We start from the raw sequence: 19602 nt of genomic DNA on the forward strand, positions 1-19602 counted from the left end.
TGCAGCCCGTGTCAGAAAACTCATTCACCTCCTCCCCCCCTCCCCCATCGAGGCGGGGGGGGGGGGGCAGGAAGGTGTTGGGTAGCTGTTGACAAGATGATGTTAGTGGAGGAAGAAAGGCAGGGGCGTAAACAGTTAAAGCTCCGGGTCCTTCCTGCGATGTACAGACAGGGCCCCCATGAGCGTGTCGTCTGACTCCATCTCCTCATAAATCTACGTCAATGCTGGGGGTGGGGGGGGGCACCTCTGTGACCTGACTGGGGCTCAAGCCTCCCCCCTTCCCCCTGTCGAGGTGAACACCAGGATAATGAGCCTTATACGATTCAGAAAAAAAACAGGCAAAGGCAGACAAGTCCGGCTTTCAGGACATGCCTTCCCTTCACCTAACCCCCCACCCCAGAACCTCCTTCCAGTAAGGTGGGGAGGCAGGGGGGGGGGGGCAGGCCCCTACAATGCGTTTCCATTGTGATGATCACGGTGTGCTAACCTAGCAGGGTGGCGTCTCCCACACCCCCCTCTGAGCCGCAAGGCGGGCAGACGATTCAGCTGCAAATACATACATTTACATGCAATTATTTAGCAGGTTCTTTTGTCCAAAGCAACATACTAGTGAGGCAGATCCGTACATCACAGACATGCTGCCGACATCCGGGCAGAAGCGCAGCGAGGCTGAACTCCCAGTGAACGGCCCCGGTACAAGTATGAGCTGTATTAGAACAAGCGCAACATAACATCTTCTAAACAAAGAAAGAACCTAATAAGACAACTATTCGAATCAGCAGAAAGTGCGAGATTAAGGGCAGTCATGGAGCTTGTAGCGGTGTGGGCTATTAGAGGTGTTCTGGGAACAGATAGGTCTACAAAACGCGACTTCGCAATTTAACTTGTTATTTTAATGACGGTGTTACGCTGTCCTCAGTGTGGGCACTTCTAATTCCAGTCATATACACTGTCCTGAAGTACCAAGTACAGAACCAAAGAAAAAGAAAAACACAGAGCCGTTAATAAGCTGGTTAGCTAGAACCGTGCAGAAAATAAATCCCTGTCGAGGCCAGTGACTGCCGCCACCGCGGTGACCTTTAAGGCGTCCGGGAAAGGCGTCACAGCCCGTGCCACTTAATATATATTTTAACCAGTGATCACATTTTTCTCGGGCCCAATTAAGGCGTCTCCAGTTACACACGTTGGCTCCCCAGCACACACACGAATTATGTAAATTATGCCACAGAGATACGGGCCAGGGCTCGGGGACAGAACCGCACGTTTTCGCGAGCAGTCGAAGAGAGACGAAAAAACTGAGAAACTTTAAAAAAAATATATATATTTAAATGTAAACGCTGACTTTCAACCTACCCGCTTTGCTTTTGATTTCCCAAAGTGACACATAAAGGCACACTTCCTATCGTTTCCTGCTTCCTGCTGTTAGATGACATTGAGTGCTGACAGTGGTACAGACTTTAATAGGACTTACTAGCGCTAATTATCCATTCCTTCCTTCCTCATACCGTAGGAGCTCCGATGTCTGCTGGCATCAGGCCTCGGCTGTGGCCGTCGACATCCCCGAGATGCATCGCCCCGTATTTCACATCTACACAGCGAGTACAGCGCTTCGCTAATCAGTAACCGGCTGGTCATCACGCCGAACATGGCACTGGTCATGACGAATGTCCCTGTTCCCCTTGACAGTGTGTGGCTGTGCAGGACAGGGCTCTGCGGTCCCCACCAGGACATCGCAGGCAGAAGGACGTCTGTGCCGGGCCCTTCAGCATGGCTCTTATCCCCAGGGACCGTCTAGCCCTGCTTTCTGACCCCCGATTGTATGATGTGCTACGGAAGTATATAAATGTCTGGGCAGAATCTCCGTCGTTCTTGCCCCCGTTTGCGTCCGCTCTCCTGGATTTTGCCGAGTTTCTGAAAGCTTTTGGCGGGAAACTCTCAGCGTGAGGTTACCCCTGACGCCTGGGGAGCTTTTCAATGGATTCAGTCAAACTTCAGTGTTTTTCTTCTTCAGCAGCTGGTAATGCAACAGTTTGTTAAACATGCCATACCCAGCTGCCGAATGACACCACTTAGTAGATACACTTAAAGCAACTTAGCATGCATGCCACATGTTAGCAAACTGGTCTTTGATCCAGAACAATCCAGATTAGCTAACTGGCCCAAAGGTATACCAGCAGATATTCCAGTAGCTTCAAAGGGCAGCTGTGTAGTCATAAGCTTGCGGCCCTCAACACTATACTATACTACACTACACTGCACTATAGTATACTACACTGCACTATGCTACACGATACCCTTCTGTACTGTGCTAAACTGTAGTATACTATTCCATTCTAGGCTATGCTATACTATGCCACGCTAATACTACCTGGTTCCCTTTAAGAAAGGCCATAAACATGAGGCCATAAACACCTGTAAGCAGTGTGTTATGTACAATGGTCAGTACAAAGCAAATGAGAGGCTCTAGACATCAAACGGTCCAGTGCATCAGCACTCCCTGTACACCTTAACCTCCCCCAGCGCCGGCTGCTTTGTAGGAACAACTGAAGCCCCCACCCGTCCCACGTGCTCTGTGAAAAGTAAAAGATCAAGGCCCCTCATCTGACGACACTTCTGACCTACGACGCATCTCAGCCACAGAGCTGAAAGAGCGAGCCGCCACGCGTGCTGCGAACTCCTGACTTACTGCCGCTATTGGATAATTACACAGGGAGCTGAATTGGGCGACACACTGCATTCTGGGACATGTGGAGAGTCCTTCAAAGCTCCATCCCTGTGGTCAAGAGCACAGATGAAGGACCTGAGATACCTGGAGGAGAATCGTAAATGGAACCACATCTACCCAAACAGGCAATCCTGCTCTATGAGCTCCCCTCAAAAGAGAAATTCACAATGTATTCAGATGCATTATGGGAGGAAGGACAGACAGATTTATTGTCAGGGTGCAGTGTCAATGTGATAACCTAAGAGATGCATTTTGGGGTACAGGCAGAGACCCCCAAATAGGGCAGCCCTGGACTAAACAGAACAGCATATAAAAGGCCCTGGGAACAAGGGGTTAACTACACAGTGTCACTGGGAAAATAGGTACATGGGCTAAGAAGTCTTTTCATGCAAAATAAAGTAACAAACATTTACCCATAAAAATGAATTTTCCCCCAATGGAATTCAATGGGAAGCTATAATTAGTACTGAATAAGATTTGTGACTCATAAACAGAGTGATTGTTTTTATAGTACATCCCCACACAGTCCTACAATGAAAGATGCTTTCTTACAGAGCACAGACTATTACCCAATTAGGAGAATGGATCAAACCGGCCACTGTGACCAATCATGAATACCGTACTGAACTGACAGGGTCCTCGCTAATACAATTTAACGATTGCTGCTTATTAGAGGCTGTTGAGGCTCAAATGTGGAATGCATAGGATAATTTGTGTTGTTATTGTGAATTCCCATGTGGATGACAAACGCTGCAGTGTTTTAAGCAGACAAGACGAGATCTGTTTCCTTCTCAGCTAAGATCAGCGTTTGGCTTTTATGTCAATGTTTTCCAGCGTGGCAAAACCACTAAGAGTGCATTTCTGGGGCACCAACCCACTAACACTGCTGGTAATAGTAAATAATAAATGAAATATGGTGTTCTCTCTAGACTTTCTACGTGGGCCGAATGTAGCTAGCTATTATATGAACCTTATGCCCCCTGGCCTCATCTGGCCCCGTGGGTTTAAATTGGAGGACGTCTCTTCCAGAAACAATGCAAAGTTGTTAAGCTATTTCGAACATTTGCTATGAGTTGGAGCAAGGGACGAATGTCAGTTTTCAGAGCAATGCTAGCGGGTGGATATCAAAAAGGAGGGAAAGATCCAGAATGCAAATTCAAAGCAGAATATGGTTAATTGCTTTTTTTTTGGTTCTTACATGTGAATTGTGTATGCTTAGCCTAAGGGGGGACATGATCCAGGTATATAAGATTCTAACAGGTCTGGATGCTGTTCAGCCAAATGGCTACTTCAGTATTTGTTTAAACACTAGAACTCGTGGCCATAAGTGGAAATTAGCAGGAGAAGCACTTCTTCACACAGTCTGTAGTTAGAGTATGGAATAGTCTTCCTGCTAGTGTAGCGGAAGCTAAAACCCTGGGTTCCTTTAAATCAGAGCTAGATAAGATTTTAACAACTCTGAGCTATTAAAGTTCTCCCCAAATGAGCTTGATGGGCCGAATGGCCTCCTCTCGTTTGTAAATTTCTTATGTTCTTATGGATCCTGCATTGCAGTGGACACCGGGACATATCCGCTTCCTCTTTGATTCTCGCGTGAAGTCCATTAACTGTGTATCGGCGTTTAAGAGCTTCACCTCATTGGGCTCGAAGTGGCCAGTGCTCGTTTTACTCGGCTGCTATATGGACCGATGGGACATCCAGCACAGTGAGAAGTACAAACAGTTTAATTTTATCCCGTGGCGTGGCGCTGTTTCAAAGTCCAGATTTTTGCCCGCTTCTTAACCCGTCTCTGGGTTTTCCGAAACACTCTGCAGTCACCGGCCTACTGCGACGTGCTGCTGAACTCTGCCCTGCAAAGCCAGCGTGTGCTTCAATGCCAGATTTACCACTTTGGCCGCAAAGATGCACTCTCTTTCGTATGGGGCAATATAGCGCTTTGCTTTTAAATGCAACCCAAGGCAAAATAAGGGCAGAAACCCCATTAGCTTGCAGTGATGGCTGAGAGATATCCAATCAGAGATACCCAATCAAACATACCCAAACACTCCCTGTGTGCACACACAGGGCTGGGCTCTCCACCAAGAGTACTTGAGCAATGCCACAGGAAAGGCCTTTTTAAAATGTACTCAGCATTTCATTTTTTTTATTAAGCATATAATGTTACTTACACGCTTTTTAAAAAGATTCTGAGGACGGGATACTGGCTTCCACCCTCTCCCACTCTGCTCCTCCTCTCTCCTTTCACGGCCGTACGATATGGCACACGGCTGTGATGTAACATAAAGCCGAGCCTCGCCATTCCAGCCGCCGCCACCACCCCGGCTAAAAATGCGTCTCCCTCTCGGAGAGCGAGGTGAGTGTAGCTGTGGAGCAGCTCTCTCTCACTTGCCGCCGGGGTCCTCCTCGCCCCCGAGCATATTGCTGGCAAGCTCTCCCGGTGTGACTTTTCTTCTTGTAACGCGAAACTCGCCATATCTTCGGCATTATTTCACTGCGCTGGTATGCAGTGTTACACTAACCACTGTGCCAGTGGCCCTTTCGAGTGCCCCTTTGGGGCAGCGGTTCGTAAAAAGCAGTCCTGGTAGACCCCAGGCGAATCTCTGGCTGACCCAAGCTTTTAGAACTTAGATGCCGCAGCTAGCTGAGTCCACTTGGCCTCTCCTCTCAGCTCTTGGGTGGTTCATGGGGCACCGGGAAAAACCGGACACGCAGCGGGACCACACAGCCTCTATGGTGCCCGCTAAATTTAACCTCACCAGAATAAAAGCAGGTAAAACAGTCACGGCTCACCGATGTGCTCTCATAAACTCGGCATCATTATTAGGCAAAAGATTAAAAACAACACGACTCATTTTAGGGTGTAAAAATAGTTTAAATTTCCATTTCAACTCAAACTGCTAAGGGACAAAATTAGCACGTGTCTTTCCTGGCTTAAAACAAATATAAATCTAGGCTACAAAAAAAGAGCCGTTTGGTTCTGTAGTCTATCTGATTTGACAGGGTTGGCTGTTAGGGCTTTGTCTTCAGCTCCAAGATCCACGGAGACATGGTTCTGATAGCCCAGGTCGATCGGTCAGCAGCGGCTACTCACCAAGGGCCTCACGGTTCCCGCGACCGGCGCCTGCCCATCCGTCAGCCCTCGATGTACATGCTATGGATGTCTTTAAAAATATTTAACGGACAGCTGTAGCCACATCTTTTTTCGTAGCTACTAGCATTGGATTGAAATAGGATTTGCATTTCTGGGAACTCACATTCAGAGTCAGTGAAGTAATGTATAACTATGCCAGTATAACTTCGACTCCATAGGGTACGCAATTGGAAACTGCTGTTTAAAAATTCGACCTAAAACTGTTTTCCGTGGAACACAACTGGATAGTTGCCTGTAGTTAGTCGAAAGTGCATCAGATCTAAGACCAAATGTGATTTTCCCCAGTGAGTCTCATAGACGTGGCAAAACATATCACCACAAATGTCAAAATGAGGAAAAATAAATTATATTTATGTCACGCAAAGTTTTTAAGAAAGCAGCATCAGATTAGGAATGATGATGAAGGTTAACCACAGATTAAAGGAGGAAACAGTAACTTAAACTAGTTGTGTTGCACTGGATCAGTGTGACGCGTCAGCAGTGTTAAAAACTCCTTTAGAAGGTCCAAAATGCTACTTTCCATCTAGTCAGTCTCAGTTGACGTTCTGAAGGGACATCTGCCTATGTCATCAAACTATGTCATCTTCACATATTCTAATCATAAAACAGTATTATTTCCCAGCCTAGTCCGCACTTTTTTCCATTTGTATGGCTGGGTATTTTAGTGCAGCTATTCAAGCTTAGCGACTCTCTGAAGGGGGCAGTAGCAAGGCAGCTAGTGGGAACAAATCACCCATGAAAAGCTGCATGCTAGGCAGTCATGGGGCGGAGCCATGGGGGAAGGAGGTCAGGTGAAGGCTGAGCTATCTGGGGCTGAGCTATGCAGGGACCATGGGAAGGCTGAGCTATCGGGGGAGGAGCCAAACTGGGCAGTGCTATTGAGGGACCATGGGAAGGCTGAGCTATCGGGGGAGGAGCCAAACTGGGCAGTGCTATGGAGGGACCATGGGAAGGCTGAGCTATTGGGGGAGGAGCCAAACTGGGCAGAGCTATGCAGGGACCATGGGAAGGCTGAGCTATCGGGGGAGGAGCCAAACAGGGCAGTGCTATGGAGGGACCATGGGAAGGCTGAGCTATTGGGGGAGGAGCCAAACTGGGCAGAGCTATGCAGGGACCATGGGAAGGCTGAGCTATCGGGGGAGGAGCCAAACAGGGCAGTGCTATGGAGGGACCATGGGAAGGCTGAGCTATCGGGGGAGGAGCCAACAGGGCGCTATAGAGGGACGATGGGAAGGCTGAGCTATCGGGGGAGGAGCCAAACTGGGCAGAGCTATGGAGGGACCATGGGAAGGCTGAGCTATCAGGGAGGAGCCAAACAGGGCGCTATAGAGGGACCATGGGAAGGCTGAGCTATCAGGGGAGGAGCCAAACTGGGTGGAGCTATGCAGGGACCATGGGAAGGCTGAGCTATCGGGGGAGGAGCCAAACAGGGCGCTATTGAGGGACCATGGGAAGGCTGAGCTATCGGGGGAGGAGCCAAACTGGGAGGAGCTATGCAGGGACCATGGGAAGGCTGAGCTATCAGGGAGGAGACAAACTGGGCGGAGCTATGGAGGGACCATGGGAAGGCTGAGCTATCGGGGAGGAGACAAACTGGGCGGAGCTATGCAGGGACCATGGGAAGGCTGAGTTATCGGGGAGGAGACAAACTGGGCGGAGCTATGCAGGGACCATGGGAAGGCTGAGCTATCGGGGGAGGAGCCAAACTGGGCGGAGCTATGCAGGGACCATGGGAAGGCTGAGCTATCGGGGAGGAGACAAACTGGGCGGAGCTATGCAGGGACTATGGGAAGGCTGAGCTATCGGGGAGGAGACAAACTGGGCGGAGCTATGCAGGGACCATGGGAAGGCTGAGCTATCGGGGGAGGAGACAAACTGGGCGGAGCTATGGAGGGACCATGGGAAGGCTGAGCTATCGGGGAGGAGCCAAACAGGGCGGAGCTATGCAGGGACCATGGGAAGGCTGAGCTATCGGGGGAGGAGCCAAACTGGGCGGAGCTATGCAGGGACCATGGGAAGGCTGAGCTATCGGGGGAGGAGCCAAACTGGGCGGAGCTATGGAGGGACCATGGGAAGGCTGAGCTATCGGGGAGGAGCCAAACTGGGCAAAGCTATGGAGGGACCATGGGAAGGCTGAGCTATCGGGGGCGGAGTCACAGAGGGTGGAGCCATGCAATGGATATTGCACACATGCATTGTTACAGCATGACTCTGGGAGCTGAGCAAAAAGGCTACAGAATCCTAAGTCCACCTCACAAGCACCCCCTGTACCGGACTTGCAGACATGCCTTCAAGTGACGTAATTCAAAAAAGCGTCACTCACTCGCCCATACAGTGACGGCAGATGTCTGGGATGGATGTAGGAATGCTAATGCTGGCGCCAACATGGCCGTACACATCACACACATTGGCCGTATGCCTCTTTGTACACATCACACACATTGGCCGTATGCCTCTTTGTACACATCACACACATTGGCCGTATGCCTCTTTGTACACATCACACACATTGGCCGTATGCCTCTTTGTACACATCACACACATTGGCCGTATGCCTCTTTGTACACATCACACACATTGGCCGTATGCCTCTTTGTACACATCAGAAACATCAGCTGTAAGCCTCTCCGTCACACTTTGCCCAGAGGTTACCATCTAAAGCAGGCTGACAGAGAACATGGGTACAAAAGACGACAATTCTGAGGTCACTTTTTTTTGCTCATTCCTCAAAACAAGCATCCATATTTGGTACAAGCGCTCCAGTGACCTCCGACTTGAGGATACTCCTGCCTCGTTCTTGGGTCTAAGTGATGAGCAGGGTGGAGTGGTAAACACCATCCAGTTTATGTGAAAAGTGACATCCGTACCCTGGGAAAGACCAGCGAGGGCTCATGATTTACGGCGTGGTTTAACTGGCGCCCCTGAGGAGGCCTCTGTCACCCCGAGACCGAGACAGCAGCATTAATGGCGTCCCAGAATGAACCGACAGCTCCGCGATCCTAAAATCTCGCCACAATTACATAATGATTATAATTAAAACCAATAAAAAGAGGGTCCAGAGACAGACACGAACGTACGGCGAGTGTGTGTGTGTGTTTGTGTGTGTGGAGGATGACCTCGTGGATGCTTTAAGAGAGCGACCCAGAAATGGTCCTTCCAAGTTCAAATCAGGTTATAACAAAAGAAATGAGAGTGTGGCCTCTCTCTCTGAACTTGTAAAAAGATCATAATGTTAGACATAAATGCTCCTCAAACCGATGCTGGCTTTAACCGGATGAGCAGATTGACAAATGGGTGGATGGATGTATGCACATAGGGTGGGGATCTGTAATTAAGTAATTCAGTATTTTGGAATGCGACTCAAATCTCAATCCAACCCAAAGAAATGTCAAGAGGATGTTTCAAGCCGTTGCAACTTTCCCAGGATTAGTTCATATGCTCTACACCATCCCCAACCCCCAACTAAGCAGAAACATAAACCTGCATCAGCTGTGCGGAAAAGCACATGTAAACGCCCACGTTCAGCTTTGCCTGTGCAGTCCTCGCTTGCCCGGGCCCCACCTACATTACCCAGGATTTCCCCCGCCCCGCCTAGACAGCCAAAAACGCAGCTGCATTCTCAGACGGGGACCGTACGCAGCTTCACTGCAGAGACTTCCTGACTTCGGAGAGAGTGCATAAGGCTGCTGTATCCCTACTGTGGGACACTGAAAACTCAGAGATAAGGCCTGTGACCCTGAGCACCTGCTACTCGCCCTAGTTCCCAGATGCAAAACCAGGTACCCGTCTGTCAGCTCTCAGACGGAGCGGTTTCCCCTCTATGCAAAATATCGCACTGCGGACAGCCCCGCCTACACACTGTACCTGTGCGCAGTGAAACAGTGAGAACGCAAGCTGCCAAATCAGAAATATGAGACCAACAGAAACCTCTTTAAGAAATTGTGTTTATACATCTGGCAAGGTTTCTAAAAAAACCATGAAAAACGGTTCGGTTTAACGCTGAGATTTCTCACACACACGTGCAAGTCTCACAGTAGGACGAGGGGGAAAAAGAAATAAAAAAAAAACATTTAATTCTGGAAGCCAGACTAATCTAAACAGTATTAAGGGATGCATAAAACATCTTTCATCATTCATTCCTGACTTAATGTGGAAAAAATGGACATAGGAGCAATGCTACAAGTCATTAATTCAGCAGCTGGTCCTTTGGAAACTCATGTTATGCTTATGCAGTAAAATCGAAAAAAAAGCTCAACTTGCATACAGTCCACATCAAAACCGCTTCAGTGCCCCATTTCTGCTTCAGTTGCAGCAAAAACAACATCAAAAAAATCCAGACAAGGGGTATTAAATTGATTGTACTCATTTAAATGTCTAAAATGCATTGAATGGTTCTTGTCACGAGGCTGGATGTTGTAAATATCAACACAGTCACAATGAGCTACTGGAATTCTCACCTAGCAGAGCCTGTACAGTGGCTTCTGCAAACATGTCTTTGCTGAAAGTGCACTGTATGCACTTCCTGAGACAGTCATGAAATCATGTGTACAAGAGTCAGAGGTCCAATGCATCCATCCATCCATCCATATATGGGTGATTGCATTCCCTACAGTATGTGTTTGGTTGTCTCGCTGTCCATATATTGCTGTGCATAGGGTGTGTGCCTTTCTCAGGCCTGTCTCGGCCCCCCATGATGCACAGCCTCTCCCACCTGGGCCCCCTCATGCGGGGGTGCTTCATGGCGGCCTGCTTTAGGTCATTTCTCCCTGGGCCAGGGAACAGCGCGCGAGGGTCCCGGCTTCTGTTTATACATCCCCGCTGTCCCTGTCAGTCCATCCAGCCAGTGAACAGACCTAGTGAAAAATGTACCTCGGTGACCAAGATCGCCCCCTTTACGTAGCTTTAAACACAGGTCTCTTGCCGCCACAGAGTCGGGGCAGGAGTTTGCAAATGGAAAACTGAGATTGCAGTGTGCAGGGCATATAAATCAGGTGCATTTACACTAGGACACCTGCAGGAAAATATAATCTATACATTTATACATCTGTGTGTGTGTGTGTGTGTATATATACATGTATATATATGTATGTATATAGTTAGTCCTTGGGACTATGCTGTTATATTATTTATGTGAATAGCAGTCAGATACATAATATAATCAGTTCATGTACAGCCTACACACGTGTGTGTGTGCAGCCAGGTCAGCACCTGTACACACATACGTGTGCGTGTGACGGTGCGAGGCTGCCCATCTGCACCCACGAGCCCTGTGCTGCCCTATGTTCACATTCAGACATGATTCATATTTCTCATATGTTTAAGAGAACAGGATAGACCCACAGAGAGCAACACTACATATTAACAATACTGATGTATGGTCATTTTTAATGAAACTAGGACGTCATCAAACACAAATCAGTACAGACACAAAATCACAGACTGCTCAGCCAAGGAAGCACTGACACATGATGAAATTATGCTTGTGGGTTAATTCTGGGGGTTTTTTTTTTTGGGGGGGGGGGGTGGGGGTCTCCATGGCAACGGGTGGACGACATCGCCCAGACCGTCGCCGCGCCGACACGGCTGGTGTTCGCGGTCCCGCCATCAGGGCCGGGGGGGTGTGGCGTGTCTCCTGTAGCGTGAATCAACCGAGGCTGGAAAAAAATACAAATAAAAAAATCTATAGCTAAATAAGCCCCATCACTCCGAACAGAGGAACGGCAATACATGGGGGGTGGGGGGGGGGATACAGTGTCTGTGGTGTGGAAAAAGCTCCAAAAAAATTATAAAGGTGATTAAAAGGGAGCATAAATACAGAACAAAGCATGCTGAGGATTCTTCAAACAAAGCTGGAAAATCCCAACCCCCCAGTGCAGCCCCCTCTCTTAATGCTTAAAAGAGTAACCCCCCCCCTCCCCCCCACCACATCACCCCACCCTGAAAACACAACACTCATTAGTATTCCACACAGCACACCCGCAAACAGGAGGTAAGGCCTGTCACAGCGGAGTTCAAATTCCTTTTTGATGTCAGTTCAGTCCATCCCACCTCCCCATGTATAATTCACATTTGGTGATCCGTTTTAACAAATCATCCTTCAAGACGGGGCTAATCTGTCCTACACACCAAAAAAATAAATACGATTCATCGGGGGGGGGGGGGGGGGATGGGGGGAGGCTATGCTGTGTTGAAGCCTCACTCTGGACCCATGAATTTGAAGAGACACTCGTCAGCAGGAATAAATTATTCCCCACATTAGCATAATATGGCAAGAGATCCGTCCGATTCAAGATAAATTGCCTGGTACTTTTGACCAGGGCAAGCTGTCAGGTTTGGAGGCCTGCTTGCCTTCGTCATCGTCATCGTCAGCACGTCTCCTCCATCCACAGCTGGCCGATACTCACCAGCTAACGTCTCCCTTTGACGACAGCCGACGCAGAAACTCTGATAATGTCATTTCTCGGAATGTACTTGCCATTTTGAAACTTTGCCCATTACTTGCAAAGACAGATAAGTATCTTTTCACCTGTAGAAATCGGGGCACGGCACCCGGCCTGAGGCCACGCCCACAGTACCCGCTGCCGAGAGTCTAGCGCTCATATCGCCCGTTAGCACTTAGCACCAGCTACAGAGGAGTCCTACTGCAGAGAGAAGCTTAAGCCGGATGGGGAAACTCTCTCCAAAGACATAAACCGCTATTCGAAAGTTTGGGGATGGCCCGAAATGCCAGGAGACAAAGCCAACATCTGGCCCAGGAACGTCTTTGGGGTTCCCCATCTAGGTGAAGGTGACACCCTCGTTTTGCATATGTATGTCACAGCCAATTTGAAGCTCTTGCCTCTGGGGAGAGTCACACCGCATGAGTGCTCTGCCGGTCCTTCGTGTGATCCCACCTCCTCATTACCCCTCCTGTTATTGTGCCGCTGGTGGGCGTGGGGGGTGGGGGGTTCCTTGGGACTCTCTTGGCTGACTGCTGGACGCCTTATCCCCTGATGTACAGCCTCTGACCACGGTCGAAGCCTGGACTCAAATTAAAGCAGATTAAAAGCCTACTCTGGTGTTAAAGGACATACCCATGCCAGTCAGCGGCTCGTAAAGCCAAGACAGAAAACAGAATTCCTACTGTCAAAATCCGGAGGGAAAAAATAAATTATTTTTCATTTCTGGGCAGAGTCTCTTCCGTCAACGCAACCGCGCAGCTTTATAAAACTTTAATCTCAAGCCTCATACTTGAAATAATTTGATTTCCAGCTTTCGACTGCAATATATCCTGCGATATTTGCATTCTCCGGACTCGCTCGATGAACGATTTCCTGTCAGCGTCCGAGAAGCAGACTGACGCCCCGGCGACTGGGGGCCACCGGTAACGCCAAGGCGAGCCTCTTGTTTTTATCCAGATACATGGGCGTGCTGCTCCTGCGCTAACGATTCCTGCGTGAACGGAGGAGTTGAGGTTAACGGGATAAAATGCCAAATTGCAGCAGGGCTCTTATTGCCCGGTCTGCCACCAGGAAGCTGTGCCCAGTCAGGAATAACGATCCATAATTTATGACCCACTGTCTCGTCCACAGACACAAGTCAACGTACCATTTATTATTCATTGAATACATCTCAGGCGATGAATTATAAAAACAAATGGGTCTTCTGTCAGAATCTTATTGATACAGTACACAGGCTTGTTTTCTGTCATCTATCCTTGTTTATGAAATGTTTTCATAGTTTACTAAATAATTTCATATTTCTTATCATTCTCATAGAATGATAATATAATAAAATCCCCCCCCCCACCCCCAGTGGTTTAATTTCATTCTTCAGACAGAGCTTTATTGAGCAATCTAACTTTTGCAAAACATCCCGCACAAAAAGCTCTTTGATGAAACAGATGTCATTGCACTTTATGGGTTATAAAACTGTGCATTTTTACGGCGGTTTTTAAAAACGCGCGTTCGCTTCCGTGGCGAGCCAGACCTCCGCTGTGGATCAGGGTGATTAAAGGGTCATCGGGTCGCTAGGAAAATAAGGTGCCAACTCAAGTTTTTTTGATGATGCTAATATTTTTAAAAACGGCTGGTCTGGCTTTAACAAAAACAAAAAAAGGAAGTATAAATACTGAAGAAGGCTATAAGATACACACATAAGTATTATTTTCATCTATCTATTTTCCATACCCACAGTCATGGGGGCCCACAGCCGATCCCAGAATCTACAAGCATTAGGCAGAAAATATGGGACGCCAATACATCCCAGATATTTCTTACTTATATATATTAATTATGGCATTTAAATTGCTTTTTCAGAGTTATAAAGTTCTAGATTTTATCAAAAATGTTCAGTATTCAGTGTCATGCCAGTACATTCTTACCAGTACAAATAAGGCAGCACTGGAGAAATACACTGTTCAATCACATTTATTGATACTCAGAACTCTTAAGGTATGGAGAGGATTCAATGGCATGTGGCATTTTCGGATTGATTTTATTTACATGTGGAAAGACGAATCCTACACGCCCATCACGCAAAGAGGATTTTTAAATGAAGGGCACTGAGCGAATAAGATTACAGGGAGACAGGAGAGGTGGTGCCCAGCGTGGAGGTCCGCGGGCGGCTGTGACGCCGGGCTTTCAGATCCGGGCAGAATCACACCTAAGGAGCGACAGCATCATAAATACTACATCAGAGGTGGTCCCAGAGTGAAGCTCTGCATAACAGCGTGTAATGTCACCAGCTCCGTACCCCCAACATCGCTGCGAGTCACGGTAAAAACACGGCTTGGCGGTTTTAATCACATTAACAAGAAAGTGGGGGGGGGGAGAGATCCTGTTATCTATTTTTAATTATATCTAATTTAAGCATGCATACCAATCCATCCTACCGAGAAAACTCACATGTGTGACCTACTTAACGGAAGTTGCAGGATGTTTGCGGTACACAGACGGCTCGGAGCATCGTGTCAACTCAGAAGGTCGAGATATCTCAAAATATGTTTTTTTAAACACAGAAATCGGAGATTTTGGGTAGGCAGCTAAAGACCATGCGCTGTAAGACCTGAACGTTATCTGAGAAGGGCACTGTAGTGAGACACTGGACCAGGATCATTCTGAGTCTCTCCAGAAATTCACCTAGTGCTTCCAAATGGGTGAATGTGTGAGTTGCTTTGGACAGGACTGTCTGCAGGGAGCAGCACAACAGTACCTGCTCTATGTTATGAAAATATCTATTTTCTTGTTCTGGTTTTAAGGACAGAAGCTATAATGAGTCACTAAATACTGAAGCACCAAAATAAAGCAAAACTAAAACGGGTGAATCAGTCATACAAGGGTGGCATTAAGGTACAGGCCGAGGCCCAGATCTGAACAATCAAAGGAAAAGCAGGTTTTCGGTTTGCATTTATCGATACAGTATAAAAGCTGACATAGTAATGAATACATAGCTGTTCCCATTATGCGTGTGCAGTTTGCACCGATTTCCTGCAGCTACTCCAGTTTCCTCTCACTATCCATTGACATGCGGTTAAGCTAACTGGAGTCTCTGCATCACCCATAGTGTATGACTGTGCATTTAAGCATGCGTCCTGCAATGCACTGGCATCCAACCCTATCCAATTACATATTGCCTGAAGCCTGGTACTTCCTGGATCAGGCCTTAGGCTCACCGGGTTTCCATGAGCGGCAGATAGAAGCTGGGATCAAAGGGATGGGACATATACTGGTTTCATACCATCAAGTAAACCTATAATGATGCAACGGCTGAAGCCAGCAGGTGTTTGAGGAGCGGAGAACTTTCACCGGAGCATGAAGAAGCAGGACCGAAGTACGGATGGTGTCCCACTGGCCTTGTTTAGAGAAACATTGTGTAAGTTAGGTGTCAATCAAATGAGGGAAATAACCAGCAGTAGATTAAAGGAGAACAGCACACAAGTCCTGACGTGCTGCTCCGTCCAACTCCTGACTGATAACTCTCATCGCAATAGTACAGTGGGCGGAGCTTGTGTGGGAGGCCATACATAGTAATACACTCCAGAGGAGTTTATGACAATGGTTAAGAAAAAAAACCACGTCTGGAACTGCCCTGGTTGCGGCAGCAGGCCCTGAAGGGTATCGTATATCCTCCTGTAGGCCAGTCATCTAGATGGAAGCCTGTAATGTCTCACGGATGAACGGTGCAGAAGTGAGTGATGCAGTCACTATAAGGACACAGACGAGTAACCTTAAGGTCAGCGACCTAGGAGACCTCAGGAGTCCCGGGAGAGTCCTGGCTGCTTGACCCCTTGAAGAAGGTCCCAAAACAGAATCGCTTTAAAAACACAACTGTATAAATAGGTTTTACAAGTTTACATGATTTCTACGTACATGGAAAATTAAATATAAACGGACACACCTCGATGTTGGACTCTGACACACCGCGAAGCACGGGGAGACAGTAGATGAAGGGGAAGGCTGAGAGCGAAATTAAGGGAAAGGCTGAGCCACAATGTGGAAATCCACCGGCTGAGAGCGAAATTAACTTGTAGCCCTTCTAAGAATCGGCGTGAGACTGAAAGGGCCACCGTTTGAGGCTATTAACGCAAAATTGATCCGGGCTTTTCTGCACAATCCAGCAGGACAGAAAACACGTAGGGATTTAAAAAAATTAAGGAAAGGGGGCAGAGATAAAGAAGACATTAAAATGGTTATGGATTGAACATCCCTGTGGACCTCTGGCCATAGAGGAGTGCAGAAATGAAGTGATGGACCCCCTCCCCCCCCCCCCCGACTGACGGGTGGGATTTAGCCATAGCGGGCGGACTGATCGACGCGCTGCTGTCTGACTCGTATTGGGTCTGCGGGGCATTTCAAAATGCGGAAATAAGTCTCGCCGTTTTGGAGCATTATTCTGACTCTACAGATACCAAACTCTAAGAAATGTAGGGTTGGGGAGGGGGGAGGTCGTAAATAACAGGATTCCTCTGAAACATTAGGCAGCCGTCACAGATCTAAGCAATGCAGAAGCTATTGAACTGCTTCGCACTATAAGAAACGGCCTTTCAGGAAAAATGGATACATTCATATGGGCACGGTGGTTTTTATTTGTTCTGGTTTTTGGTGACATTCCGGAAACCCACAGCTAGAGCGCTGGGACTCCTCGAATACAGCCAAAAACGCAAATGACATCCTCCGACAGGAATTCAGCGGGAAACTGCTAATATAAATGGTATAATTTTCTTTTATTGAAAAATTCAACTCAATTGAATTTCAAAAGACGTTAGTTAAATATTTTCAGTTCCAAAGTTCCAGCTATGGAAGGAGGAGCATTCGATTAAAATCCCCGCTTCTTCCGTTTCTGAGGCGTCAGAGGCCTGGAACACACTTCGATTCCCCAGCACATGGGTCGCGCGCGGCGACCATAATCCGGACACTCCCATCTGCTTTGAGAGCGAATCAGGAAGGTGCCACTCCTCTGGACGGGGAGCAGGGGAGGTGGTGGCGTGTTAACCAGAGCCACCTCCATGACCCCTCATGTCTTTTTCAACTCTACGAGGTAACGGATGGGGGAACCTCTGACCTCAGCAGGGTGGATTCTCCTCCCTGTGGAAAAGCAGAGACTAAGAGTGCCATTATGCTAACTACTGAACTGTGGTGTGCTTTAACCCTTTCAGTCTGACTTCCAGGTCACACACTCAGGCTAAATCCTAATAGCTACTATCAAAGTATCTAAATTTTTTTTTTTAAAGTTACCCAAGGTTAATAAACGCCTGGCAGCTAGCTTGATAAGTACATTCGTGACTAACATGACCTCAAGCTGTGCTAGAACTTTCTGTGACTGACATCCATGCTTTCTATCTGTAAAGAGGAAACACACACCGTGAAAGCTAAAAGCAGTGACGCGGTAGTGAGGAGTCAATCAACATCATCTGCCTGTGAGCCAGTGAGTTACACACACTAAGGAATGAATCGGCTGATGAATACACATCCGGGTTACATTTCACAACATGTTCTGAACAGAGAGAACCAATAAAATTCAATTACATTTCCACGTGAGGACAGGATTCACTGAAGTCACTGGACACACCTGACTGCAGAACTAAACAACATCGAAGATTAGACAGATACAATGACAGCTAGACAGACAGATATATAGACAGAGGGCTAAATAGCAAAACAGACAGACATAAACAGACAGAGATAGGCAGGTAGCTAAATAGCAAAACAGACATAAATATAGGCAGACAGATAGACTGACAGACAGATGGCCAGACAAATAGTGATTAGACAGATAGACAGACAGATGGAGAGACAGACAGATAAACTGACAGACAGAGAGACAGATAGACAGGACAGACAGTGATTAGACAGACAGACAGCTAACAGATAAAGACTGACTGACAGGCAGATAGATGGACAGACAGAAAGATGGATAGATAGACAAGCAGACAGACAGATGGGTTGACAGGCAGACAGATGAACAGAGAGACAGATGGATAGACAGGCAGATGGATAGACAGGCAGATGCACTGACAGACAGGCTAACAGGCAGACAGACAAATGGATAGACAGGCAGATGGATAGACAGGCAGATGCCCTGACAGACAGGCTAACAGGCAGACAGACAGATGGATAGACAGGCAGATGGATAGACAGGCAGATGGATAGACAGGCAGATGCCCTGACAGACAGGCTAACAGGCAGACAGACAGATGGATAGACAGGCAGATGGGTAGACAGGCAGATGCGCTGACAGACAGGCAGATGGATAGACAGGCAGACGGATAGACAGGCAGACCTATAGACAGGCAGATGCCCTGACAGACAGGCTAACAGGCAGACAGACAGATGGATAGACAGGCAGATGCACTGACAGACAGGCTAACAGGCAGACAGACAGATGGATAGACAGGCAGATGGATAGACAGGCAGATGGATAGACAGGCAGATGCGCTGACAGACAGGCAGATGGATAGACAGGCAGATGCGCTGACAGACAGGCAGATGGATAGACAGGCAGATGCGCTGACAGACAGGCAGATGGATAGACAGGCAGATGGATAGACAGGCAGATGCGCTGACAGACAGGCAGATGGATAGACAGGCAGATGCGCTGACAGACAGGCAGATGGATAGACAGGCAGATGCGCTGACAGACAGGCAGATGGATAGACAGGCAGATGGGTAGACAGGCAGATGGATAGACAGGCAGATGCGCTGACAGACAGGCAGATGGATAGACAGGCAGATGGATAGACAGGCAGATGGGTAGACAGGCAGATGCGCTGACAGACAGGCAGATGGATAGACAGGCAGATGGGTAGACAGGCAGATGGATAGACAGGCAGATGGATAGACAGGCAGATGCACTGACAGACAGGCTAACAGGTAGACAGGCAGATGGATAGACAGGCAGATGGATAGACAGACAGATGGATAGACAGGCAGATGGATAGACAGACAGATGGACAGACAGGCAGATGGATAGACAGGCAGATGCACTGACAGACAGGCTAACAGGTAGACAGACAGATGGACAGACAGGCAGATGGATAGACAGGCAGATGCACTGACAGACAGGCTAACAGGTAGACAGACAGATGGATAGACAGGCAGATGGATAGACAGGCAGATGGATAGACAGACAGATGGATAGACAGGCAGATGCACTGACAGACAGGCTAACAGGTAGACAGACAGATGGATAGACAGGCAGATGGATAGACAGGCAGATGGATAGACAGACAGATGGATAGACAGGCAGA

At 47.9% G+C, this 19602-nt stretch overlaps 1 long non-coding RNA gene across 3 annotated transcripts in view; it reads right to left on the reverse strand.

Moving 5' to 3' along the window:
• The window catches only part of LOC111844378 (uncharacterized), a 104900-nt gene that overhangs the window by 38328 nt on the left and 46970 nt on the right, over positions 1-19602 (reverse strand). The gene's annotated exons all lie outside the window — the stretch shown is intronic.

This window comes from Paramormyrops kingsleyae, chromosome 9, assembly GCF_048594095.1.
Source record: "Paramormyrops kingsleyae isolate MSU_618 chromosome 9, PKINGS_0.4, whole genome shotgun sequence".
Taxonomy (NCBI): Eukaryota; Metazoa; Chordata; class Actinopteri; order Osteoglossiformes; family Mormyridae; genus Paramormyrops; species Paramormyrops kingsleyae.